At 37.9% G+C, this 27,237-nt stretch overlaps 1 long non-coding RNA gene and 1 pseudogene across 1 annotated transcript in view; one reads left to right on the forward strand and one right to left on the reverse strand.

Annotated features, from left to right (window-relative positions):
- The window catches only part of LOC144456685 (uncharacterized), a 176,733-nt gene that overhangs the window by 130,452 nt on the left and 19,044 nt on the right, over window positions 1-27,237 (forward strand). The gene's annotated exons all lie outside the window — the stretch shown is intronic.
- On the reverse strand, window positions 8,592-9,481 carry LOC144456684 (lysoplasmalogenase TMEM86B pseudogene; annotated as a pseudogene).

Here is a 27,237-nt window from a genome sequence, read left to right on the forward strand (position 1 = left end):
TGAAGTAGACTATCTCTAATTTTGTAACATTGTGTAATGGGACGATTTACCTGTTGGAATCTTGGATTCTGACATGGACACATAATTTCAGTTAGAAAGTACCCCAGAAGCAATTGAGTCCAACTCATGACTAAAAAGAAACCCAAAAACCAAACAAATGAAAAAAAAAAAGAATTCTCTCTATTACATACCTAAGAAGCAGTTATCTAAATCTTTGCTTGAAGATCTCCAATGAAGGAGCACCTAATCCTGCCTAAAGAAGCCCACTTCACTTTTAAGTAGCTTTAATTGTTATGAAGTGATGTCTTTCCTTATATCAAGAGAAAAATCGTCTGTTTGTAACTTCTATCCATTGTTCTATCCTCTGTGTAAAAAAAGTGTAAGTCTAAACCAGAGGTAGGGAAGGTAGGGAACCTGTGGGTTCAAGTCCACATGTGGCCCTCTAGGTCCTCAAGTGTAGCCCTTTGACTGAATCCAAACTTCACAGAACAAATCCCCCTAACCTTTCACAGGAAAGCCCTTCATTACTCAAAAAGGAGAATGGGATGCAGTGTGTGTGTGTGTGTGTGTGTGTGTGTGTGTGTGTGTGTGTGTGCGTATAAATCATTTACATAGCACCTAGTATGTACCAAGCACAATGTGAAGTATTTGAGTTTATTTTAACAAATGTTAACCCTGAAAAGTAGATGTTATTATTATCCCCATTTTATAGTTGAGGAAACTGAGGCAAACAGAGATCAAATGACTTGCCTAGGGTTACAAAGCTAGTAAGTGTCTGAGGTCAGATTTGAACTCCGGTCTTCCTTACTCCAGACAGTTATCACGTTCCATCCCCATCCCACCCCTACCCCTGCACAACACTAATATTTTTTTCTTTCAGTTCCTTTAACCATTCCTCATATAACATGATCTTGAGGTCTTTTATAATACTGATTGCTTCCTCTAGAGTTTTTCGGTGTCCTTCCTAAAATTAGGTACCCAGGACTAATCAGTTGCAGCAAGACTCTCTTATTTTCTTATGCTGGGACACAATATTTCACTCAATATAACCTAGGGTTGCATTAATTTTCTTACTTGTTATAGCACATTTTTGACACATTTTGGGCTTACAATCCATTAAAATCCTCAGGGCTTTGTCAGTTAGTGTTCTCTAGATGTATCTCCTCCTTATGTTTTTCAAAGTTGATTTTTTGAGTCCAAATGTAAGAATTTGCATTTATACCCACCAAATTTTATCCTCTTCAATTTGACCCAATAATGCAACAGCCTTTAAGATCGTTTTGGGTACTGAGTCTACCATCTAGTTTGTGAGTTATCCCTCCTAGCTTTCTGTCATCTGCAAATATGATAAACATTCATGAAATGCGAAGCAAACCAATGGAACTTCACTCTAAAAAAATTCAAAATTCAAAACAAATCAAGAAAACTTATTTTAAAAATTATCTGATGATACTAATAAGATTTTGCCCTTTCTTAACACAGGAAGAGGCCATCTTAGTCCTTAAACCACTTTGATATTACCCTCTCCATTCAAACTATGGCCTTACTGGGGGTAAAAGAAGTATAATAGCCAGAAGTTCTCAATTTCAGGTATTAGGTACAGTGACAAAGAGTATTTATAACTCACAATAAATGAAGCTTTTTTAAAAAAAACTAAGTTGGTCCATTCAACAGTGCAGTGACCAGTCTGGGGAATTAAGGTTACTATGTAGTTCAGCTCTGTAGTGGTCCCTCACCTGATGTAACAGCCATTCACAAAAGTTCTCTCACTTGTGGAAAGACATGTAGGAAATCAATATTAAAGACAGCTCGATCATATTATTCCTCCTTAGTGACAGGGTGATATGAAAGAATAGATTTTAAAACTGCCAGAGTCTGTCCTGTGTCTGTCTTTCTGTCTGTCTTTGTCTCTAAATATATCTGTCACTGTGTGTCTGTCTGTCTTCTGTCTGTGTCAAGGGCCAGCACTGACGAGTCAGAGGATTTGGGCCATGCCAGGTTTTACCTGTTGCATGTCCTCTGTCCCATGGCTACCTAAGTCAGATACATGGTCTTTCCCACCCCCCTTGCTCTGTCTCTCCTGAGAACGAAGGACCTTGAGGTGAGGAAACGGTTCAAGGGGGGACTCCTCCTGGTTACTGTTCCCATGAGAAAAATAATTGTTGATACTTTTGCCTTTGCTACTCTGGGTTCTGTTCCCACAAATGTGGTATAAAAACCCTAGCCCTCAGATTAATAAACGGAGCCGGTTCTTTACTTGCTACCCACCTGGCCCACGTATTTCTTTATCTCTCTCATACTCGACCGGAAACACAGCCGTGGATGCAGGCGCCCACGGCATGTCTGTCTCCTTGGTTACCTTTGTCTCTGTTTCTATTTCTGTCTCTCTTCTGTCTCTATCTCTTTCCCTTTCTCTGCCCAAAGAATTTCCTGAGAGCAGAGGAAGAAGTAATCACTATGATTCCTTCCACATTTTCTTCTACGGCCTTGTTGGATGACTCTGATATTTTAAATACTATTTTAATTATAGCATTTTATTTGTATTTTTATTTTCTAATTCTCTCCCTCTGTCCAGCCTCTCCCCTACCCATTTAGAAGGTAAGAATGATGATGTTCCATATACATATGTAGTCATGCAAAACATATTTCCACATTAGCCATGTTGCCAAAAAAAGCAAGAAAAAAAAAATGAAGTGAAAAAAATGCTTCAATCTTCACTGAGTTCATTAGTTCTCTCTTTGAAAGTGGATAGCATTTTTCATCATGAGTCCTTTGGAGTTATCATAGATCATTGTGACACCATTTTAAATTATTGTAAAAGTGAGGCAGCAAAACCTCTGAAAGTATATGTGGTCAGCTACCACCTTTGGAAGCCCAGAAACATAGATTTGACAAAGATATAGACATCACCTTGTCCATCTCCCTCATTTTGAGAAAAGTGAGACCCAGAGAAATTAAATGATGCCCTGACAATCACACAGGCAGTAAGTGACAGAGCCAGGATTCAGACTCTGATCCTGTGACTCCTTGTACCACCATTGACACATGTGTCATCACTTCCCTTTTGGCACTGGGGTGTCAGCGACAGAAATCATTTATCAGCTTTGTTTCAAGAGCTGTTGCAGGTGCTATGGGGGTTAGAGAAGATACAAAAGATGGAGACTTTCTCATCCAAGAACTGACTATCTAGTTGAGGAAATAAGGCATCATATTGCACCAAACCATTAGAAAACAGGTGAGGCAATAAGGAATTGAGTGTTGACATCCATGGTGCAGTGGAAAATGCACTTGAAATTCAGAAAAGAGGAAAAGCATTAAAAGCTGCAGTAGTCAAGGAAGGCTTCATGCAGGACTCAGTATATAAACTGGGCCTTGAAAAATGGATAATATTTAGATAGGCAGTGTAGAGGAGGGAAAGCATTCTATGATGTGAAAAGGTGCACAGGTAAAAATGAGCTTAGTATATTGGGGAGGAGAGGAGAGAGGCCTACAGTGAGATTAGCCTTGCTCTGGTGCAGATTAGGTATTGAGTTTGTGTAGTTAGGGTGGGCAGATTATGAAAGCCTTTTCCCTCCTCACCAACCCCAATACCAGTGTCTAAAATATACCCTATTTGAATTAATTTAAGGCCAGTTTTTGGCACAAAGGTCAAAGTATTAGCATCATGACTTTAAATAGTGACTGCACTGAATTCTTTGTCAGTTCTACCTAGACAATCACTTTCCATTCAGATAAACATGCAGGAAAAAAAAAATAGTGAATTTGCCTCCTTTGAATAGATGTTTTTTCAAATACCAGAACCTATGGCAGAAAAGTTATAATTATTTTTCTAAATCTAATCTGGGTTTTTCCCATCAGTATTCATTTCCCCCCCCATATACACAAATGGCCACTATGTCTCTATGTTCACTCTAAGGGATGAACAAGCTGAAAAAATCAAATAGAACAAGTTGAATAAATCCTCCTAAATAGGGAGAGAAGAAAAAAACCTGCCTGAAGCCTGAAAATACAATCTATAAAAATTCATAAAAAATGAAAAATAGAAACACTTGCTCTGCTAACCAGCCCAGAGGTGAAATCTCTCTCTGCACACTGACCAACCAGCAATACTTGTTAGAAAATTGAGTTTGCTTTTCAGTGCAAGGGACCAAAAGTTCTTTTTGAGTCTGGATGAAGTGAGTTGCTAAAAAGGCTAATAGTCATTAAATACTAGAAACCAAGAATTTCTCCCAGCTGAGCTGCTGTATCCAACTTGCTTCATATGACCCTAAGTGTAACACTACTAGTGAGATAGTGGGTAGTGGGTAGGAACATAACAAATACAAGGGGGATGCAGCTCTTCCCTCACTGTAGCTAAAATTGAACTCAAAACAATGAAGTATCCACATGGACTCTTAATTGTTTACACAAAAAAGCAACTTGATGAATCTATCAGGAGCAACATCGATTATTTTGAAAATAGGTGGATTGTAAGAGGTGAGACTTCATGAGGGATAGGTCCTGTGCCACCTACAGTCGAAGAACAGCCTGCTTGTGGACTTCACATGCTAGGTATTTTGACAAGAGATAGGCGTCTTCAGGCACCTCTGCAACTAGAGATTATAATAACTGACAATAGAGTTGGGTTCAAACGTGGCATGAAAGATCCAACCCTAAGTGTGAGACTTTGCTGATATCACTTAGATTTTCAGGAGTTCTACCTCCTCTCAGCATTGATCCTGAAGGCCTATATATCTTTGGTTCTGAGACTTTCACCTTTCAGCATGTTCTGAACTGTCATGAAAAATGAATCTCCACTTGAGGTACTCCACTTCTTGACCTTGAACTCTGAGCTTTCCTGATTCATTAAATTCAGAGATCTTTAATAACAAATCCTATATTACCTCTCCTCCCTTTTCTAGCCAAGACCAATGCAATTGAATAGCAAATTTCAGGCACACACTCCCGTTTTCTTTTCTTCTTTGTTTTCACACACCAGGCAAGAAAAAAGTACATTTGCATGTTTACTTAAAAGGGAAAAGAAAATAGATGGATTCAGAAAATTGTCTATTCCCTACATTAATGAAAGTATGCATGTGTGTGCATGCACATACAAATACACACTGAGAGGCTGTGTGGTACACTGGATAGAGAAATCTTAATGTTTCTAGTAAGGAAGATCTCTATTCAAATTGTGTCACTAACATATACTGCTGTATGATTCCAGGTAAATCAATGAGAGTCTTGGTGCCTCAAGCTTTAAGACTCTAGATTGCAGAGCAAGTTCCTAAGATCTAAATTTATTGAGGGACTTTTCCCTCTGGGAATTTCCTACACCAGTGAAATCACAGTACATAGATAGAAACACACATACATGTATACATATATATACACACATATATCTGTGTATTATGTATTATATGTAGTATAATATAGGATGCATTATATTATTTTATATATAAAAGTATAGTTCATATATATATATATACAGTTATGCTTATATAAATTGTGTATATATGCATATGTAAATATATTTATTGTATGCATATATATTTATGTTCACATATAAAGTTCAAATATGGCACCAGACACTTAGCTGTGTGACCCTGGGCAAGTCCCTTAACCCTGTTGGGCTGGAAAAGGAAATTGCAAACCACTCCAGTATCTTTGCCAAGAAAACCCCAAATGGGGTCTTGGAGAGTCAGACATGATTCAAATGACTCAATGTCAAAAATGTAAGTGTGTATGTGTAATTTCATTGGTGTAGGGAATTCCCAGTGAGTCAACAATACAGATCTATAGCTAAGTGCTAACTGTTTGCAATCTTATAGTCTTACAGAGTTGCCTGGGACATTGGGAGGCTAAGTGACTTGCCCAGGATCAAAGCCAGTATATTATCAGTGGCTGTACTTGAACCCAGATCTTTCCTGTCTCATAATTCTTTATTTATTTATTTATTTATTTTGAGGCAATTGGGGTTAAGTGACTTGCCCAGGGTCACACAGCTAGTAAGTGTCAAGTGTTTGGTCTGAGGCTGGATTTGAATGGAGGTTCTCCTAACTTCAGGGCTGGTGCTCTATCCACTGTGCCACCTAGCTGCCCCCATAAATTATTTACAATATATCGTCTGTGAGAAAATCATAGCCAGAGTCACCTTTAGCCATCATTACAACTCTTGCCTTCTCAGTTCTGGAAACTGAGTTCCACATTCACTTCTCTCAGGATATCATTTAATTCTTTTCTCAAGAATTTCCTCATGTTTCTCCTAAAATAAGTTTTGCTAGTCCTTTTTTCTTAGGACTTTGTATAGTTATCACAGTTAAAAGTCTCTTTAAAACAGTAGTTAAATTCTCAGTCTCTTCTTAGACTCCTCAAAGAATGACAGTTAAATTATAACTGTCCAAGATTCCATTTCCATTTCAAAATATAGAACAATATCTATAGTCTCTTTTAAAAATGCTGTTAAAGCTGGTGTTACACATAAATGGGTAGAAAAGTACCTTAATATGGGGGGAGCATCTATTCCTAATGATTATCCCTATACTAAAGTTCACCCTAAATTTTCTTTAAACAAACTCTTAGGGAAGATCCTCAAAATCATGTGTACCTAATTGTTTTTCATTAGGTGGTGTGTCATGGCCCTTATTCCCAACACATTCAATTCTTTACTTTCCTTCTATGAATGCCTTGAGATGGTTTAGATATGCCTTCCTCCTGGGTCTCCATTTGTCCTGCTAACTTTTTTACTCTTTCCTTTTTTTTTTCCACTGTCCCATTAACTTCTGAGCCTCTAAAAAGGACATCCTCTTTCCCTACCTGCTGTAAGCCCAATTTCTATGATACAAATCTGAAATTACCTATCTATCTATCTATCTATCTATCTATCTATCTATCTATCTCTCTATGTTTAAGTTCCACTGTCTGGAACACACACAAATGCAAACCTCCACCATTTTGAGTATACATAACCAGAGAATTAAAATGGATCCCCTCCACAATGTATCCCTGCATCCCATATCACATGCTTACAAATTACTAAAAGTTTGGATTTTTAACGTTTAATCTAAATCAAACCAGTGTCCGGTTTGGAGGACTTAGTTTCAGGAAATATTATTTTCCCTGGGAGGAGGGGCAAGAGAATGACATGGTAGCAAAAAAAATTCTTGAAAGGTCTTATAATTAAAAGATGGAATAATGAACATATCCATTCAGTTTTAGCATGGGAATTCTCAAATACCCACTCATAAATTATATTTCATTTCTCGTTACTCTGAGAGCAGGGGGCTAGTAGTATTGTGTAGACGCTGAATAGGCTGTACTTCGAGGTAGGGTGTACCAGTAGGTGCCTCTTCAAGCTTCCTTTCTCAATTAAATGGGGATAGGAGAATTATAGGCTTTAATCCTCTCTGAGCTGAGACAGGGATTAAAACAAAAACAGGTCTCACCTAGTCAGTAACCCTAGGAATCCACAAGACCTGAGCTGCTCAGATCAAATTCATTTTGAGAGCTAGTTGAAGGATTTAAGCTCCCGTTGATGAGATGCTGTAATGATTTGGAAAAGAAGTACAATGTGCTAAACTCTGCAAAGGGCCTGCCAAGATTACCAACTTGGTTTTATCCCAGACACGTGGCACTTTCATTAATTTATTCATTTTAATTTGGGAAATTATTTGCTCTGAAAAAAAAAGGTTACATGAGGAATAATGTTCAATTTGTTTTTCATGTTCTTTAAATGCTAATGATATGTATGAAGGCCTGCCCTTTCAGCCATCCTCCTTCCTATGATATATGATATAATTACAATGGCAATTGATCTCTGACCAAGACCTTGGTAAAATGGAATGGAAACCGCTTTTCATGTGCCAAGGTTATGGTTGAGGACGTTAGGAGATCTGCTCAGGCTCTGGATTGGCTTACAGAGTGCTGTCTAACCCCACGTATTGATTGCCTGTATTTCAGCCAGCTCCTTTCTTCTGCATGTGCTCTGAGGACAAAGCAAGGGAGAGCAGAAAAATTACAGTTCTTTGGAGCTAGTGAGTCTATATCTGACAGAAGACAGAAGGAATTGAATGTGAGACTCACCTTAGAAAGTTTTTTTTTTTTTTATAAAAAAGGGGAGGGAGACTTGGTATGGGCTGTTAGACTGCCAAGAAGTGTGATTTTATTAATTTGGATCAAGAAAACTGATGAGTCTGTGTATTCTGGATGCTTTTCAATATCTGAGTGATTGTGGGCAAGTTAGTTAGTTGACCTCTCTGAGTCTTGGCTTCCTGCCCTCCTCACCTAACAGTGAAGATCACAGGAGATTCAGAGATCTGAAGAGCTGCAAGTGACCCAAGGAAAAATCTGGTGCCTCTGCTTTTGCAAATACGGAAGCTAATGACCTGGAAGATCATTTGACTTAGCCCACATAAAACAACAAACTAGAGCCAACACTAGAACCTAAGTGTCCTGTGTCATACTATCCCCATTACACTATGCTACCTTTGTGTGAAAGCGCTTTAAAAAACAAAGCACGGTATAAAATGTTGAAGTCAGGAATCAAGATTCATGCAAGATGTACTGCATGGGTTGGCTTCTTTCTGTATTGATGGATAACATGACTACAATAATAAAACACCAAATCTATCAGCATATCTGAGGATGTCACATATTATTATTAATTTAGATATTATTTTGCCATATTTCAAGTGCCATTTCCTACAGCAAGTCTATTTTGATTGTCTCAGTTGCTGATAGACGAGCTCCAGGTCACTGGTCTGTTAGGACCCCAACATGGGGTCATCCCCTCCCTGGAGGCTGTCATCTTTGTGAGGAGGGCTAGTTGAGCTCAGTCAACTTGGAGGTCCCTGCTCTCCACTGTTGACAAAGCCATCAGGGCTTGGGCAGAGTAGTAGGAGACCATGATGATCAGACGGCCAGAAGGCAGGGGCTGGATGAAGGTGTCCCAGGCTAGGATGGCACCTGAAATGCTGAGGAACAGGCCGCCAAGTGCTGCAAGTCTCCCTCGGACCTGTGCCCTCCACAGCATCAGACCCAGGATAGTGACATAGACAAACACAGGGAGACTCAGGCCAGAAGGGAGGTGAGGCTGCAGGACCCCAAAGTAGAAGAGGAAGATGACTACCACAGACCCCAGAAGGCTCTGGTAGATCGGGAGCCAGCCCAGGGCCCTGAGATAGAAGAGATGAGCCACTGCATAGGCCACCATGCCAGAGAGGACCCATTTGGGCCAGGTGAGGAGAATGTCCCCTGTGGCAGAGCAGAGGAGACCTACCCAGATGAATTGGCCATAGGGCCCCAATGGGGCAGTGTCACGTACAAAGAGAGCCAGACAGAGGATGGGGAGGCATTTGGTCAGGGCGCTGTTCCAGCTGGGCTCATCTGGGGGCAGCCAGAGGAGGAAGTAGAGGGCACAGGAGGCAAAGAAAGGCACCAGCTTCCGGATGAGCAGATGATCTGGACTATTTCTCCTCCCAGGTTCCCTTCCACCATCCTCCATGTTTGTCCAGATACCTCAAGAATTCTGTGACCTCAAAATGAGAACTAGGTTCTAATTTTCATGACTTCAGGCTCGGACCATTAGAACTCTATGTATATTGGAGTGTGTGTGTGTGTGTGTGTGTGTGTGTGTGTGTGTGTGTGTATCTTTTGACCCAAAGATCCCATTTCTAGGCATATACCCCCAGGATGTAAAAAATTGGAGGTGGGAGCATTTTTTTTTTATGGTGGCAGTACTTTTTTATGTTAGTGAAAAACAGTAACAAAACAAAACAAAAAACAAGTTGAAAACCCATCTGTTTGGGCATGGCTAAAAAAATTGTGGTGCACAATTGTAATGGGATATTATAGAAATGTAAGAAATGACAAATATGAAGAATTAAAAGAATTGGAAGAAACATATGAACTGATACATAATGAAGTAATGAAGTAAGCAGACCCAGAATGTAGAATATACAATGCCTATAACGGTATAAATGAAAAGAAAAATAAATGAATACAGTATGATTAGAATAACCAAGGGTAAGAGTTGAGGAAATGCCCACACACACTCCTTCTTTGCAGAGGTGAAGGATAATGGGTATGGAATATTGTAGACTGTCAAAAACAACTGACGTGTTGCTTAGTCTTGTATAATTTCTTTATTTCTTTCATACTTTTTTTATTCTTTATTGCGTGGGATGGTTTTCTGGGTAGGGAAAAGAGAAGGGATTTATTTAGAATTGAAGGTGATGTAAAAACAAAAAATATCAATTTTGAAAGATCAAAAATACATCTGATTTGCATACATGGCCATACTTTTAATCATGCTGTCTGGCAACCTTTGCTTCAATAGCCATAGCAGAAGCATCCAATACTAAAGACCCTGCTGATTCCATTAGTGCTTCACATGATCTTCTCAATTAGGGGATCTGTTAGCATGTTTTCCTTATTAGCCATTAAGTGATTTATTGATGCCTGGAAATCTTGGCTTTTAAAGGGAAAATAACGTCTTGACTGTTAAGAATAAATCAGAGAGACAAAGGCCATGTTTCTAAAATATATAGAGAACTGAGCCAAATTTGTAAGAATACAAGTCATTCTCCAATTGATAAATGGTCAAAGGATAGGAACATGCAGTTTTCAGATGAAGAAATTAAAGCCATCTATAACAACATGAAAAAAAAATGCTCTAAATCACTGTTGATTAGAGAAATGCAAATCAAAACAACTCTGAGGTACCACATCACACCTATCAGATTGTCCAACATGGCAAAACAGGAAAATGATAAGTGTTGGAGAATATGTGGGAAAATTGGAACACTAATGCAATGTTGGTGGAGTTGTGAACTGATCCAACAATTCTGGATAGCAATTTGGAACTATGCCCAAAAGGCTATAAAACTGTGCATACCCTTTGATCCAGGAATACCACTTCTATTTCTGTATTCCAAAGAGATCATAAAAATGAGAAAAGGACCCACATGTATAAAAATATCTATTGTGGCAGCTCTTTTTGTGGTGGCCAAGGATTGGAAATTGAGGGGATGCCCATCAATTGGAGAGTATTATATGAATGTAATGGAATACTATCGTTCCATAAGAAGTTATGAGCAGGTGAACTTCAGAAAAACCTGGAAAGACTTGCACGAGTTGATGCTGAGTGAAGTGACCAGAACCAGGAGAACATTATATGCAGTAACAGCAACACTGTGATATGACCAACTTTGATAGACTTAGCTGTTCTCAATTCCAAAAGACTCATAATGGAAAATGCTATCCACATCCAGAGAATAAACTATGGAGTTGGAATGTAGATCGAAGCATAAGTATTTTTCCTTTTTTTTTTTCCTCATGGTTTTTTTCTCTGGTTCTAATTCTTCTTTACAACATGACTAAAGTGGAAATATGCTTAATATAATTGTACATGTATGGCCTTTATCAGATTACATGCTGTCTGGGGGAGGGGAGAGAAGAAGTAGGGGGAGAAAATTTAAAACTTAAAATCTTGTAAAGGCGAATGTTGAAAAGTAAAAATAAATAAATGCATAAATAAATGAATAAATGAATGAAAAGGTAAAGACAAATTGAAAGATAAATGTTGAAAAATAAACAAAACAAAACAAATTAGTTGCTGATTGGTTGCTGATGATCACCCCCCCAAAATAATTGCTTTGTATGTTTTTTGCATTTGATTTTCTACATACATCTAATTTTTGCCCTCACTAGAATGTGGAAAGCAAGTGTTTTTTTTTTTTTTAACTTTTAACCCCCAGTACTTAGTACAGTTTTTGAGAATTTTTTTTTTTACTAAAATTACTCCTATTTGTACAAATGTACTTTAAATACAAATAATTAAAGGCAGAGCAGCTAGGTGGTGAGGTGGTTAGAGTGCCCTGCCTAGAGTTAGGAAGACTCATCTTCCTGAATTCAAATCTGGCCTTAGACACTAACTATGTGACCCTGGGCAAGTCACCTAACCCTGTTTGCCTCAGTTCTCTAATCTGTAAAATGAGCTGGAGAAGGAAATGGCAAACCACTGTTGTATCTTTGCCAAGAAAAGCCCAAATGGGGTCATGAGGAGTAAGAAATGACTGAAAAATGACTGAGAAACAACAACAAAATTAAGGGCAGTTATTATAATTTTGCTTTATAAATAAAAATGTTCATACCACCATCTCTTATTTATATGAATGTACAGCATCAGTTGCCATAGCTTGGACCTTTGAGGTATTCTTACATTTCTGATGTTTTTCATATTTGATTGTGTCATTTTGCCTTTCAAAATTGAATGCACTCAAAGAAGATTAGATATCAGTGGCCAGGTCACATATGCTTATATGGTCCCATGTAAAGGCAGCTAGGTGTGAAGTAAATAGAGAGCTGGACCTGAAGTCAGGAAGACTTGGATCTCAAAGCCAGCCTTAGGTACTTACTAGCTCCTTGATCTTAGACAAGCAATTTAACTTCTCTCTGTTTCCTCATCTGTGAAATGGGGATAATTGTAACACCTATTTCCAGAGCTGTTGAAAAGATAAATTGAGATAGTATTTGTAAGGTGCTTTGGAAAACTTGAAGCAGTATGTAAATGCTAGTTATCATCATCATCATCATCATCATCATCATCATTATTTATATGGAGCTGGCAAAACCCCTCTTAAACATAATGCCCAATCATTTTATAGCTGCTAAAATATCAGCTTTGTGTGGGGCCTTTAGAATCCTAAAATCCTGGAATATTAAAGTTGGAAAGGTCCTTCAAGGTTGTCTGACCTGTCCTCTACAACATCCCTCACCTCTGCTTAAGTACTTTCAGTGATTGCCCATGAGACAATCTGTTTCATTATTAGATAGTTTTAGTTCTTAGAAAAGTTTTCCTTTTCCTGTTTATGGTACTCAAAGATTTAGAAACTATTATAAAGAAAACTTTTGGTGTTTATTGTTGCTCACTAAGTTGAAATTCTGCCTTTAGTTCTTGTTTTGGGCATCCATCCTGAATCTTCTAGTTTTGACAGAGACAAGGGATTCTACTGATGAGTACACACTGTCTTGGCCACTGAATGCACCACTGGGTTATTGATTGGTGTTCAGATGAATTTAGCTGTGTTCCCCTGAGGCACAGAGAACATGGATTCAGGATGATACTTTCTCAGTTGTAAAGACAACATACCTACCACTCACTAAATACTTACTTTCACCAACCCACCTTATTAGGCACAATATGAGGAAGAGTCTGTCCGGCATGCTGGAAAGGGAGCTGGTCTGGGGTTCAGGAAAACATTGTTTCTAGTCTCAGCTCTGTCACTTGATACTTGTATGACTTTTGGCAAATTATTCCACCTCTCTAACGTCAGTTTGCTCACCCTAAAATGAGGTTGGACCTCTAAGGTTTCCTCTGACTAAATATTCTGTGAATTCAAGAATGACTATAAAGAAAATGATCTTATCATGGGGTTACTTTCATGTTTGAATTGGACTAAGAGATTGTTGAGGTCCCTTCAAATTCTCAAATTCTGTGTTTCAATGAACATGTGACTAAATCCATCATGGTATGTGGTACAGCCTCCTGTACCCAGTAGATTTAGACATTCTGGTCTCTAAATTGGAACTCTAGTAATAATCCCTTTTCATGTTTCTCCCCTCTACTCCGTGTTAGTTATTGTGCCAGCTGCTGAAGATATGAAGACAAAAATGAAACAGATCTTGCCCTCAAACTACTTAGAGTACTATCTAGACAAAATGGAAGATGTCTAGGAACCTGATCATACAATGGTAGGATCATAGAGTCAGGAAAAGCAATGCTCAAATCCTGCCTCAAGAACTCATTAGTTATATAATCCTGGACAAGTTGCTTAACCTTTGTAAGCCTCAGTTTCTTTATGATTGAAATGAAGGGGCTAAACTCCATGCCATCTAAAGACTCTTCCAATTGCAAACCTATTATCCTAGGAAGAAGGAAGTGGGGGCATTTAGCCTGGAAAGAGAACATGCAGAGGAGGAGTAAGAAATAACTTCAAATATTTGGAGACTTTTCACTGATTAGGAAGCAGATTTTCTATGAAATACCAGAGGGCAAGATTAGGATTAGGGTAGGTGAAAGATGGAGATTATCAGGAAGCAGTTTTGCTACTCAGCAGAACTTTCTAACAATGAGCTGTCTCACATTAGTGTGGGCTGCCTTTCAAACATGTGCTGGAGCAGCTCCAATGGACCCATTGTCAAATTTTCAGTGTGAGCATTTGCACCTCAGAAATCACCAGGCTACATATAGGGTTTATTGTTTTGTTAGGTGTCTTTCTAGACTTAAAAAGGTGTTTATAATACAGATTAAACTTAAAAGTGTGTGCAACACATTTTTCCACACAACCCAAGCCACTTGTTCAACATTTACTAACATACCCCTGGCTGCCTTGTATGAAAGAGAGCTCTCTGTCAATGGAAATCTTCAAGCAGAAGGTTAACTGGAGAATGTTGTAGAGGAAGATCCTACACTGTGAGAAAATTTGGATTAAATGTCATCTGAGGTTCTTTCCAAGTTCTGAGATTTTATAATTTATCTGTCTACCTATTCTTGCAGTATATTTTTGCAGTATTTAACATTATCGGGCATTGCAGAGACCATATACCTCAAAAAACTACCACTTAGTAAACTTCTATCATAATCTTCAAATGTGTCCCACCTGGCTGTGAATTCTGTAATTTGTCCATAAAATGGACAAAATTTAAACCAGCACCTACCCAATTTGCATTGATCAACCACCTCAGTGGATTTTCCCAAAGTCTGCTCTATATCCTGTCAGCCCCCCACTATCATTCCACTTTTCATTGTGTCCTGAGCCTGAGAGAAAACAAGCCTCTGCCTTCAGCAAACATGTTTACACTAGCACAGCATAGTAGAGAACTGAGGCAGTTAAACAGAGAAAGGACAGCTTCTGCCTGAAATCTATGGCCATATTTTTCAGGACCAATGAAGTCTTAAGTCACAAACCAGACTGTTGTCCCAAGGGAAACTTGCAGAACACCAACAACATCAGCAGCACAACAGGGCTGCTACCTGTCACTGCATTTTGCCATTCAAGAAACACATATTGGAAAGAAGTCAAGAAACCAGTTTCAAAGGTTCTCAGTCCTCTGGGAGTCTGGCAGACTGGCTCTGGCACCAGTGTGGCAATTAGACTAGAGCAACGGTGAGAGCAGCCCTTCTATAACTAGCTTACACGGTATGATTTCAGGAATTATGGGAAGGACTTATTGCCTGCCCTAATAGTTTCCTCACTTTCGGATATAGATAATTTCACCAGTCAATGTGTTTAGATCCATTAAAATATATGTATTCTTGGGAAGAGTAATATATTAAACTGATATCAGTAAATTATACCTCATTGTAGATTACATTCATTCATTCATTCATTCATTCCTTTATTTCTTTTCTTATTACTTTTATCATTGTAGATTACTTCTTGCCGGGATTAATTTTGAATAGGGGAAAGGTTTGAAATCACTAAGCACCTGAGAATTGGAGGGAGCACCAAAGAATTGTGGAAAGGATATGATAAATGTTGGGGATTATATTTCATACCTGTGTATGTCTTCCCCATTACAATTTATATTTCTTGGGGGTAGGGGCTGTTCCACTTTTGTCTTCGTATCTCCAGCAACTAGCAGAGCATCAACTATATAGTAGATGTTTAATAAATGATTGTGATTGATTGTTTAGTTAAGGTGATCCTAAGTAATTATTTAGTAGGCGTGAAAAGGATAAGAAATATAATAAATTATAAGAGGGTGAGCCAGAATCAAAACTGGAGAGTTTTAAGTGACCAAAAATCAGACTTCAAATGGATATACATTAGTGTACGGGTGTTTTTGTTTTATTCCTTCGGAAAACACATAATAAATATCTACTATGGACAAGGGATAAAAACCCAGCCAAAGTCCAGTGTACAAGGAAGCTTGTGTCATTTAGGGTAAGAACAGTGAACCATAGCTGCATAATCACTTGCTTGAATGTATCATGCTTTGTATCAGACTTTACCTATGCCTGCCCACATTGGCTAACCTTGGTAGTCTAGGCTTTATACGGTTGCATTGTCACAGGGCTCATAAATGGAACAAATCTAAGGAGAAGACATTTAACGGAAATACATGTAAAGCTCTACATTTTAAAAAAGAGTATCTATAGGAAGGAAATCTAACACCGACTTTCATTAATTTTGCTTGTTTCATTTGATCATCTTTCCTGGTGGGAATATAAAATATTCAAATTCTATTTCTTTTGTTTTTTTTTTCCCCTTCAGACTTCATGATCTTTATTTACTTATTTTTGTAACATAAATTTATTTTATTTTTAATTCACAGAACCAAACATTTCCATAGCATAATACAATAAAAAGATGATTGCACATGAAACTGCAAATATACCATGTACAACTTGCTATTTCCCCAGATATGCAACAAAGTTATCACGCAAATTTCTTTTTTTTCCTTCCCTCCCCCAACCCTGATCTAGAGATGGCTACTAATAGGTATGTGTGTGTGTGTGTGTGTGTGTATGCATATATATAAAATGTATGTGTGTATATGTATGTATGTATGTATGTGTATATATATAATATATGTGTGTATATATATGTATATATGTAAATTTATTCTATACATACTTATTTTTATCAGTTCTTTCTCTGTGTGCACATAGTAGTTTTCTTCATATGTCCTTTATTTTTATTTTGTGAATTTGTAATAGTCAAAATGACTTAGTGGCTCTAAATCATTCTTAAAACAATATTGCTGTCGAAGTATACAATATTCCCTTGTTATGCAGCAAACATTTATTAAGTACCTAAGGTGTGCAGAATACTACACTAGTTGGTTGCAGGATGAGAGACATATAAAGTTTAGATAAGATGGTCCTTGTCCTAAGAAATCTAACACTGTGTCTTATAGGATTACTAACACATAGTTTCTGGTAAATCTGGCTCATCCATGTAGGGCACACACTACACATGTAATCTTACATCTATAAACAATGGGTATAATCTTGACTTTAGAATTAGAAGAAGTGGGTTCAAACCCTAATTCTGTTCCTTCTTGCCTGTATGACCTTGGACAAGCTACGTAATCTTTTCCATTTCATAATCTGTAAAATGAGAGGACTGGCCTAGATAATCTCTAGGGTCTCTTCTAGCCCCTAGATATTACAACCTCTTATCACTTTTGATAAAGCACATCTATGAAAGAGCTAGACAGGCAGTCTTTATTGTCTTCTGTCTGTGATTGGGAAAGTTAGATTGATAGAAGATAAGTGACTTGTCCAAGGATGCATAGAGGAAATTTTTGGTGATGTAATGGTTACATTCTGGGTCTTCTGACATCTATTAAGACGCTCTTTCCACCAGTCATATTTTTCCTCCAACATACATTATTCTATGTAATTAGGGAGGAAGTTCCTCCATTGTTTTCTAACTAGTATGCCACCCTTTATCCATCTTTCAATCAGTCCTGAAGCTAAATCACTCCAGTCTTAGTTAATACATTAATTAATTAGTTAGTTAATGTTTAACTGACATCTTTGCTTTCATAGAACTTTGAGGCTAGAAGTTATTTAAAATATTATCTAGCCCAACAGCTATATATTTTTAAAATGATGAAATAGACTTAAATTGGCAGGGCAGTATAACATAGCAGAAAGAGTCCTGGATAAATAATTGAGAAGACATGTGGCTAAGTCCTGTCTGTGACCTTTATTGGCTAGGTGAACTTTTAAAGTCATTGTGCTCCTCAGCCTGTTTCCTTATCTATAGAATACTCAGTAATTGTATATGCCTAGCCTATTGTCTAGCTATATTGTCTTTCCCAGATATACGTAATATTGGACAAGTTTTATAGGATGTCCATTCAGATATATGTTGAAATCTGAACAATGGACATTCTTCATCCATTTGGTCTTTCTGTGTGGATGGATAGTCTTAACTCCTTTGATTGTCTGAGGATCCCTTTCAGGAGGATCAACAATATCTTGAAGCTTCACACAATTTAACCCAGTGTCATCAGTAAATAGGAGCTTTGAGAGGACCTCAGCATTTGTTGTTGTTGTTGTTGTTGTTGTTTTTTAGCTAGGCAGTGGGGTTAGGTGACTTGCCCAGGGTCACACAGCTGGTAAGTGTTATGTGTCTGAGGCCAGATTTGAACTCAGCCCCTCCTGAATCCAGGGCCAGTTCTCTATCCACTGCACCACCTAGCTAACCCTGGACCTCAGCATTTTTGAAGAACCCTTCCTTGATCAATACTCTGCATTGAATCTCTTCCATAAGAGTGAATACTTTTGACAAGCATGCATCTCTCCCTGTGTTATACCTTGACTGATGTTTGTTATCAGAGGGCCACCAACTAGGACTATATTTATTTTTATATATTCCAAGGAATGTAGAATGATCTTGATACAAAGATTAGCAATACTTGTTATAAAAGAACTTATTTTGTTGTGCTGAATAGAGTGCTTTTCATATTCGACAAATGAACATAATGGAATCTTATAATCCCTACAACTTTCAGTCAATTAGGTAAAGATGTGGTCAATTGTTGAATATTGTTTTATGCCTGTGAAACCTGGACAGTATACCAGTGCAATGCTACGAAACTGAATGGCTTCCATTTGAATTGTCTTGGGAAGATTATGAAGATCACCTGGCAGGATAAGATACCAGTCCTTTCTCGAACTAAACTGCCAAACATTCAAACTCTACTTCAGAGAGCAAAACTCTTATAGGCTGGCCATGTTGTTCAAATGCAAAATGTGCATTTGCCAAAAAGACCGTTTAATGGAGAACTCATGCAGGACGATTCACATGGTGGTCAGAAAAAAGTGATACAGGGACAGTCTCAGACTCTCTTAAGAACTTTGGAATTGAGGGGGTGGAGCCAAGATGGCAGAGTGAAAGCAGTGTCTTGCTTGAGCTCTCCCCCAGACCCCTCCAAGTACCTATTAAAAAATGACTCTAAACAATTTCCAAAGCAGTAGAACCCACAAAAAGACAGAATGAAACAAATTTCCAGCCCAAGACAACTTGGATGGTTGATCAGAAAGGTATATTGCACCAGGCTGGGAGAGGAACATAGTTTGGCATGGGTGTGCAGGCCGTAGCAAACCTGGAGCAGGCCTCAGAGGACTGAATCACAGGCAGCTGTGGCAATTTCCAGAACTCTCAACCCATGAATGCCAAAGACAACTTAGAAGATCAGTGGGAAAAGTCTGTTTCTGTGGTGAGAGAGAAGGTAGGTCTCAGCCCCAGTTCCTGAGTGTGGCCCTGGGGTGGCAGCTGCCTCCAGACCTTCCAGCCCACAGACTGAGGGGGAATCATATGGCTGATCAGAGAGGGATTGCAGGGATCTCTTTGCCAATGCTAAGGCAGGAATCTCTTGCTTTGCCCATGCTTGGATCTGGGTCACAGTTCTGAGGGGCAGTCCTGGGGCAAGGAGGAGCGCTGGTGTGGTGGAGCTTTTAGTGGCTGTAAAGAGAAAATCCTTCTCACAGTTCCAAGACAGAAAAGAGTGCTTGTGGTCACTCATAGACCGCAGCACAGGCCAGGAAAGGAGTAAACACCTTGCCCCTTATAATACCACCTTGGAAGAACTGAAAATTTACAGGTCCCTAGAAGTATCTCTGAACACAGCTGTACAAACCCTCAAAGCTTGGGGACAGCACATTCTCTACATTGGAAGCAGATCTTTACCTTAAAAAGAGTTTAAACTCAAGTAATTGGTTGGGATCATGACAAAGCTCACAAGAAGGTCAGACATAGAATCTTTTTTTGGTAACAAAGAAGATCAAAACATACAACCAGAAGAAGACAACAAAGTCAAAGCTCCTATATCCAAAGCCTCCAAGAAAAATGTGAATCAGTCCGAGGCCTTGGAAGAGCTCAAAAGGATTTTGAGAAGCAAGTAAGAGAAGTAGAGGAAAAACTGGAAGAGAAATGAGAGTGATGCAAGAAAATCATGAAAAACAAGTCAACAGCTTGCTAAAGGAGACCCAAAAAAATACTGAAGAAAATAACACCTTAATAAATAGCCTAACCCAAATGGCAAAAGAGGTCCAAAAAGCCAATGAGGAGAAGAATGCCCTAAAAAGCAAAATTGGCCAAATGGAAAAGGAAGTCCAAAAGCTTACTGAAGAAAATACTTCCTTAAAAATTAGAATAGAGCAATTGGAAGCTAGTGACTTTATGAGAAATCAAGACACTGTAAAACAAATCCAAAAGAATGAAAAATTAGAAAACAATGTGAAATATCTCATTGGAAAAACAACTGACCTGGAAAATAGATCCAGGAGAGAGAATTTAAAAATTATTGGACTATCTGAAAGCCATGATCAAAAAAGAGCCTAGACATCATCTTTCAAGAAATTATCAAGGAAAACTGCCTTGGTATTTTAGAACCAGAGGGCAAAATAGAAATTGAAAGAATCCACAGATCTCCTCCTGAAAGAGATCCCCAAAAGAAAACTCCTACAAATATTGTAGCCAAATTCCAGAGTTCCCAGGTCAAGGAGAAAATATTATGAGCAGCCAGAAAAAAACAATTCAAGTATTGTGGAAACACAATCAGGATAACACAAGATTTAGCAGCTTCTACATTAAAGGACCTGAAGGCATGGAATATAATGTTCTAGAGGGCAAAGGAGATAGGATTACAACCAAGAATCACCTACCCAGCAAAACTGAGTATAACCCTTCAGGGAAAAAAATGGTCATTCAGTGAAATAGAGGACTTTCAAGCATTCTTGATGAAAAGACCAGAGCTGAATAGAAAATTTGACTTTCAAACACAGGACTCAAGTGGAACATGAAGAGGTAAATAGGAAAGAGAAATCATAAGAGATTTACTAAGGTTGAACTGTTTACATTTCTGCATGGAAAGATGATGTAACTCATGAGACCTTTGTTAGTATTAGGGTAGTTGGAAACAAAAATTATATGTATGGATATAGATATAGATAGATAGATAGGGAGATAGAGGTGGGGGGCATAGGGTGAGTTGAAGATGAAGGGGTCATATCTGGAGAATAAAATTAAGTGGTGAGAGAGGATCATGCTGGAAGAAGGAGAAAGGGAGAGGTAGAAAGTGTTAAATTGTCTCACAAAAAAAACAGGAAAGAAAAGGCTTTTACAGTGGAGGGGAAACAGGGAAAGGTGAGAGGGAATAAATGAGTCTTATTCTCATAGGATTTGGCTTAAGGAGGGAATAACATACACTCATTGGGTTTGAAATCTGTCTTACCTACAGGAAAATAGGGGGAGAAGGGACAAGAAGCAGGGGATGATAGAGAGGAGGGCAGATTGGGAAAGGGGGTAATCAGAAGCAAACACTTCTGAGGAGGGAGAGCGTCAAAATAAAGAATAGAATAACTGGGAGGGGGATAGGATTAAGGGAAATAGTGTTAGTTTTTCACAACATGACTACTGTGGAAGTGTTTTGCATAACTGCACATGTATAACCTATATTGAGTTGCTTGCCTTTTCAATGAGGGTGGGTGGGGAGGGAAGAAGGGAGAAAATTTGGAACTCAAAGTTTTAAAAACATGTTTAAAAAAAACCTTTTCACGTGGAACTGGGAAATAAGAAATACAGGAAATGGAGTATAGCAATCTGTCGTGACCTACAGGAAAATAGAAGAGGAAGGGGATAAGAGAAGGGAGGGAGAGATGGAAGGGAGAGAGACTAAGGCAAGGGATATTCAGAATTCATGCCATGTTGGGGTGAGGGGATGGGCGCGATGGTGTGAAAATTTGGAACACAAAATCTTGTGGAAGTAAATGTTGAAAACCAAAAATAAATAAATTTTAAAAAATTTAAAAAATGTAATATTATCTAAAAAAAACGAACTTTGGAGTTGATTGTGTGACATGGGAGACAGTGGCACAGAACTGCTCAGCATGACATGCCCACATCAGAGAAGGTGCTGTGTTCTATGAGCAAAGCAGAATTGAAATAGCTTAGACGAAAAGCAAGATGCACAAATTTAGACAATCCATCCCAAATGTTCACATGGACTATTTGTGCCTGACCTGTGGTAGCTTGTATTAGTCTGATCAGCCACAGTCGGACACACTGAAACTTGACTCTGGCACAGTGATGCCATTTTGGTCCTCTTCAAGAATGAAGGATGACAACCATCATATGTGAAAAGTGGCTTGTTCTCTCCTAATATCTTCATTGAGGATGCCCTCAATTCATGTATAGAAGGCCCTCATAGAGATCTGTATAGATGGGAGATCAGGCATATGGGCTGATAGCCACTGATCTTCTCTAGGTCACCTGTGGTTGCTATCAATCAGGTCTGATGATTTTCCCCCCTGACCCTGGTGTCTTCCCCTACTTTAGATACCCTATAAATCAGTCCCTCAATGTTTTGTTCATTGTATGACCTATATCACATCTCCTCAGTATATATTTGATCTGATAGATCTTTTTATTCTGTTTATCCTATAAGATCATTTTGAGGAAAGTACTTGGATTGGAGGGGGAATGAGGGGAAGACAGTCATGGTTCAATGGCAATAATATAAGGTTAATTTTGAAGAATCTGGGTTCAAATTCTGTCACTTATGCTTATTACTGCTATGACATTGGGCATTTCACTCCTCTCTGGGTCTCAGTACCTTCACTGTTAAAATGAGGAGACTAGGCCCCTCATTTTGGATCTAGACCAAAGTCCTTTTTTGCTAGATTTACAGAATTCTAGATTTCTGCAATTCTGAGTGACTTGCCTAAGATTATACAGATAGTAAGTGGCAGAGTTAAGGTGAAAATGCAGGTCTCCTAACTCAGGATCCATTGTTTTTTTTTGTTTTTTTCCTCTAAATCATGCTACCTCAGGTTTCCACACTCAACTAAACCACTCACAGGAACCTGACCTAGGAGACCTTATTTATTAGGGTTTAAAGTGAACAGTTGTGGGCACCTCTATTACCATGGTGTTGTAGTCTGGGGAGAATATATGCTGCCATTTATTTATGCTTAAGACTAGAAAAAAATTTCCTCCATAGATTGATTTTAATGCCTGCCGTAATGATAGGCAGATAGAAAGCACTGCAAGAATGTTTGAGAATTGCTTAGGAGTCCACAGAATCAAGATTCTGAAATCAAAGTGTCCCAAAATCAGTTCTCCTCTATAGGTGGGAGAACTCTTTGGCCCTGACCTGTAATAGAATATCACTGGAGAGTGGTAAGTCGTTTGGAATAGATGTTCATGCTACACTTTTCCTCTTTTGCTCTCCCTTCTGTCCTAGGCAGAACTTCAGGTTTCACAGGAAATGAAAAATTTATTGCAGCCTACATCCCCTGAGATTTTTCAAAGCAGAAAAGGCTCAGATGGCTTTAAATTTTAGGAGAAGGTTTGCGGGACTTCCTTTTTGATCCAATGCCATTCAACCAACTCTGTGATTCAAGTCACAGCTCCAAGCTGCTGTTTCAATGATTGTAACATCACTTTTTGGACACCCCCTCCCAAAGCCATTTCTTTCTGGAAAAGGTATCATACTCTCCTTGGTGGGAGATTGAAGGATAGAGGCCTACTCATCAGGAAGGCACTGCTTCACCATGCTCAAATTCTTTCTAACCTCGCTTCATGTGAGTTATCAGGTTACTGAGGGAAAGTAAAAAGGAAGGAAATAATTAGTGCCTCCATGACTGCTGGGAAACACAAGTTAACAGGAAACAAAGGATGAAACTGAGTGGCTGTTCACTAGGCCATACAGCCAATCCTGGTGATGATCCAACACAGTAACTAATATAGATATTCCCTTTTCATCATATCTGATTTAATATTTCTTCCACTTGAACACTTCCATTGATGGGCAGCTCTCTAACTTGCAAGGAAGGGCCTTCCATTTTTAGGTACTTCTGATTATATTTTTAATCTTTCTTGAAATGAACTAAAAATTATCTCACTATAACTTCCACCCATTGGCTGTTATCTTAATAGCCACTTAGAGCAAATTTCTTCTTTTTTCCACAGGATAGTAGTTCAAATTTTTGACAATTACGTACATTTCTCCCACCCCACATCTTTTTTTCCCCTGCCGTAAGTTAAACCTTCTTAGATTTTTCAACTATTCCTACTCTACATAGATTGTAGTCTATCATTGGAAGTGAAAAGAAACATGTCTATAGACAAAGAAGAATCAGAAATAAAATAATTCAGCTTCTCAGTGTTTATTGATAAACCCCAAAACATAAATTATCTAGGAAAGAAGTCTCTATTTGATGAGAACTAGTAAGTAAACTAGAAAATAGACCAACAGAAATGAGATTTAAACTAGGGGTTCTTCACCCAAAGACCACAGGTCTATGACTGAATTTCAGGAGATCTGTGAACTTGAATAGGAAAATTTAAAAAAAAAAGACACCCTTATGTTCTATAAAGTTCAACTTCCTTTGCAATCCTATGTATTTTATCTTATTCATGTAAGAGCATTTTTCTGAGAAAGGAACCATCAGCCCACTTAGATTGACAAATAAGAAACCATGTTTTTAAAAAGTTTTTATTGATGTGTTTTGTTTTCACATTATAAAGATATTTCTAGATTATACTTATACTCTAAGAACACTGTCTCATTACAAAGTAAGCCAGCTAAGCAAAATGAATAATATAGGGATCTCATCTGAAAGTACGTGCAAGATTCTTCACCTGTAGCCTCTCCACCTCTCTATTTTCAATTTGTTTTTAATTAACAGAAATCTATTTTCTCTCCCTCCCACTCCACACCCCATTGGGTGGGGGAGAAAAGAGAAAAAAACATATTATTTGTAACAAATATTCAGTCAAGCAAAGCAAATTCCCTCATTGGCTATATGCAAAAAATACATTTCATTCTATACACTATATTCATCGCCTCTCTGTCAGGCGATTGATAATATGTTTCATCATAGTACCTTTGGAACCATGGATGTTTATGATCACAGTTCTTACCAGCATCTTCTACCATATTCCATAATAAATTCAAACCAGTTATGTGACCCGAATATTACTGATCCTATCATAAAATATGATATTATTTAGTCATATTCCTTTTATAGCTAAAGGTAGAAGATCTATTTTTACCAAAATAAAAAACAAAGCCAATTATAAAAAATAGATAATTTTGATTACATGAAATTGAAAGGTTAGCACAAACAAAATTAATGCAACTAGAACGAGAAAGTAAGTTGCTTAGTTGGGAAAAATATCTTTGTTTTCAATATCTCTGACAAAGGTTTGCTATCCAATATATATAGGCAACTAACAGAAATTTGTAAGAACAAAAACCATTCTCCATTGGATAAGAGGTCAAAAGATATGAACAAAACATTATCCAAACAAGAATTACAAATACTTAACTACATGAAAGAATATTCTAAATCACTAGTAATAAGGAAAATACAAATTAAAACAACCCCAACGTTTCATTACACAACTAATAGATGATCAAAGGTTTCAAAAGATGGGTGGTCAATTTTTGTTTATTTTAATTTTTAAAAATTTTATTATTTTCAGTTCCAAATTTTCTCCCTTCCTTCCACCACTTCCTCCCACTGAAAAAAGATATGCATTATATATGTGAAGGCATGCAAAACCTATTTTTATTTTAGCCATGTTCTGGAAAAAAAAAAGCAGAAAAAAATATATTTCAGTATATACTCTGAGTCTATCAGTTCTCTTTCTAGAGGTGAATAGCATTTTTCAACAAGAGTCTTGAAGTTGTGGTAGAGCATTGTATTTATCAGAGTTCTTTACAATATTGCTGTTACTGTGCACATTGTTCTACTTCTGCTTACTTCTCTTTGCATCAGTTCATCAGTCTTCCCAGGTTTTTCTGAAACTATCACCTTCATCATTTTTTACAACACAGTTTTACAGCACATTCATAAATCATAATTTGTTCAGCCATTCCCCAATTGATGGACATCTCCTCAATTTCCGATTATTGGATACCACAAAAAGAGCTGCTATAAATATTTTTTTTCCTATTGTATGGATCTTTTTTTCCTCTTTATTTGATCTCATTGGTTTATAGACTTAGTAACAATATTTCTGGATCAAAGTGTATACACAGTTTTATGGCTCTTTGATTGTTGTCGTTCAGTCATTTAAGTTGTGTCCAACTCTTTGTGACCCCATTTTCGGGTTTTCTTGGCAAAGATGCTAGAATGGTTTTCCATTTCCTTCTCCAGCTCATTTTACAGATGAGAACCTGAGGGTCACTCAGTAAATGTCCGAGGCTATTTCTGAACTCATGAAAATGAGTCTTCCAGATTCCAAACCCAGTGCTCTATCCACTGAGTCACCTAGCTGTCCTATAGTGTCCAAAATGGTTGGACTAGTTCCTAGCCCAAACCAACAGTGCCACATCCTCTCTAGCATTTTTCATTTTCCATTTTTGTCATCTTGGCCCAACTAATAAGTATGAGGTCATAGCTCAGAGTTGTTCCAATTTGCATTTTTCTACCTATTAGAGATTTTGATAATTTTAATGACTATTGGTAGCTTTGATTTCTTTTTCTGAAAACTGCCTGTATATATCCTTAGACAATATATCAATTGCGAAGGGTAGAATCAATTTTGAAAGTATTGTGGAAAGGTAGGCACACTCATGCATTATTAGTAGAGCTAAGAATTAGACCAAAGACCTAAGAGAAGTACTTACATACATTGATGTGCACAACACATCGATGGGGAGTCAATCCCAGAATATTATAAAAGAGAAAAATAGAAATAATACTTAGTGAGAAGGAGTTTCACATATGTGTATCATTCAGACTAAAAGAGAATATGACACAAAGGGAGGGAGGTGGTGATAAGTATGAATGTGAGCTTCACTATTATCTTCATTGAGCAATGAAATGAGAAAGATAGACACAGAGAGAGGCAGAGAGAGAAAGAGAGAGAGAGAGAGAGAGAGAGAGGGTGACAGATAGAGATAGAGATACAGAGACACACAGAGAGACTAAGAAATATAGAGAAATAGAGAGAGCAGAGACTAGGAAGTAAGGAAAATAACAAAAATATAATCAAGGACTATACCTGGGTGGTACAGGAATATTGTTAATAAAAGAACAATGGGATAAGGCTTGTGAAATAAAAATAATGAGGACCTAGTGTTAATTTTCAGTATCCATCTATCTATCTATCTATCTATCTATCTATCTATCTGTCTGTCTGTCTGTCTGTCTGTCTGTCTATCCATCCATCTATCTAAACATCTGTCTCCTTGTTCATTCATTAATTTATTCATTACTTTTTT

This window comes from Phascolarctos cinereus, unplaced genomic scaffold (genome assembly GCF_003287225.1).
Source record: "Phascolarctos cinereus isolate Bilbo 61053 unplaced genomic scaffold, phaCin_HiC Scaffold_4;HRSCAF=312, whole genome shotgun sequence".
In the NCBI taxonomy this organism is placed as follows: Eukaryota; Metazoa; Chordata; class Mammalia; order Diprotodontia; family Phascolarctidae; genus Phascolarctos; species Phascolarctos cinereus.